General features: G+C 46.2%; 1 pseudogene; it reads left to right on the top strand.

Annotated features, from left to right (window-relative positions):
• Window positions 927–2,163, top strand: Gm5270 (predicted gene 5270; annotated as a pseudogene).

Genomic DNA, 2,393 nt, shown 5'->3' with positions numbered 1-2,393 from the left:
GCATCCTTGTCCTTCCCCTACCCCCATCCATGGAATGGTAACACTTTGACTCTGTACCTTGCATACAAATGATCAAATTCACATGTTTTTAACCTAAGCTAACAGTTCACTTAGCCGGAAAAGATGTGAGAGCAGAGCTATTGCTAAGCTGCCTAGCCAGAGTTTGCAGCAGCCAGCAGAGACCCAGATGTTCAGCGGCCATCCCTTCTGGGCCCTCGAGACCCAGGTGATGTACTTATGAACACAGGATATATATAAGCCATTCAACTTAACAAGAATCAAAATCAACTATAACAGGCAGCATCTAAGGCCACTTAACTCATCTCATTTGGAAATTAATTCCTTTCCAGGAGAACACGAGTATGACAAACCTCAAAAGCCTTTGAAACAATAATAGCCTAGACTTTAAAGCTCTGAGAGATACTTCTATTTAATCTTTCCTTGTGCTAAAATCAGGAGCTTTGTACACTCCTGTTTAAAATGTAGACAAGAGGATGTATTGAATACCTTCTGATTGCTCCTCCTCTGTTCCCTTCCCTGATATTTTCTTTGGATAAATTCAGAGAAAACAAATGAGGAGAAAGGACCCTCTTCATTCCCTCAATGATTTTTTTTTTTTTTTTTGGTAAGTGGTCATTGTGTATCAGGAATTCTGAGTGAAAGGGACTTCTCCCATCTTTGTGAGGCTTGTGATCCATTACAAAGGCCAAGCCACAGACTACAAGGCAAACCTGGCCTGTCACCATTCTCGTTTGGTGTGGTTTTGTATTGGTTTTTTGGTTTTTTGGTTTTGGGGTTTTTTTTGGCAACCCACAAAATAGTAATGTTTCTCACTTTTAAGTGATTGAGAAAAAATTAAAAGAAGTTTTGAGGCTCTCTGCTCCTCCCTGTTCCAGAAACAGCCGCATCTTCTTGTGTAGTGCCAGCCTCGTCCCGTAGACAAAATGGTGAAGGTCGGTGTGAACAGATTTGGCCTTACTGGGCGCCTGGTTACCAGGGCTGCCATCTGCTCTCCACTTGACAAAGTGGAGATTGTTGCCATCAACGACCCCTTCATTGACCTCAACTACATGGTCTACATGTTCCAGAATGACTCCACCCATGGCAAGTACAACGGCACAGTCAAGGCCGAGAATGGGAAGCTTGTCATCAACGGGAAGCCCATCACCATCTTCCAGGAGCGAGATCCCGCTAACATCAAACGGGGTGATGCTGGTGCTGAGTATGTTGTGGAGTCTACTGGCATCTTCACCACCATGGAGAAGGCCAGGGCCCACTTGAAGGGTGGAGCCAAAAGGGTCATCATCTCCGCCCCTTCTGCCGATGCCCCCATGTTTATGATGAGTGTGAACCATGAGAAATATGACAACTAACTCAAGATTGTCAGCAATGCATCCTGCACCACCAACTGCTTAGCCTCCCTAGCCAAGGTCATCCATGACAACTTTGGCATCGTGGAAGGGCTCATGACCATGGTCTATGCCATCACTGACAGTCAGAAGACTGTGGATGGCCTCTCTGGGAAGCTGTAGCATGATGACTGTGGGGCTGCCCAGAACATCATCCTTGCATCCACTAGTGCTGCCAAAGCTGTGGGCAAGGTCATCCCTGAGCTGAACGGGAAGCTCACTGGCATGGCCTTCCGTGTTCCTACCCCCAGTGTGTCCATCATGGATCTGACGTGCCGCCTAGAGAAACCTGCCAAGTATGATGACATCAAGAAGGTGGTGAAGCAGGCATCCAAGGGCCCTCTAAAGGACATCCTGGGCTACACTGAGAACCAGGTTGTCTCCTGCAACTTCAACAGCAACTCTTCTACCTTTGTGGCTGGCGCTAGCATTGCTATCAATGACTACTTTATAAAGCTCATTTCCCTGTATGACAATGAATACGGCTACAGCAACAGGCTGGTGGACCTCATGGCCTACATGGCCTCCAAGGAGTAAGAAACCCTGGAACACCCACCCTAGTAAGGACACTGAGAACAAGAGAGAGACCCTTGGTTGCTGAAGAGTCCCTGTTCCAACTCGGCCCCCAACACTGAGCATCTCCTTCACAATTTCCATCCCAGACCCCCATAATAACAGGAGGGGCCTAGGGACCCCTCCCTACTCTCTTGAATACCATCAATAAAGTTTGCTGCACCCACAAAAAAAAAAAAAAGAAATTTTGACATGTTAAGATTATGTGAAATTCACATTTCAAGGTCCATAAATAAAGGTTTATTGGAACACAGCCATGCTCACTCATCTACAGACAACCCCCCTATACTTTAGCTGCTTTCACCTAAATGACAGAGTTGAGCCCTTACAAGGAAGACCATAGGAATGGCAAGGACTGAAATTGTTATTGTCTTGACTCCTTATAGACAGTTTCCAACCCCTGAGATGTCT

This window comes from Mus musculus, chromosome 2 (genome assembly GCF_000001635.26).
Source record: "Mus musculus strain C57BL/6J chromosome 2, GRCm38.p6 C57BL/6J".
NCBI lineage: Eukaryota > Metazoa > Chordata > Mammalia > Rodentia > Muridae > Mus > Mus musculus.
This window is presented reverse-complemented; position numbering and strand designations above follow the sequence as displayed.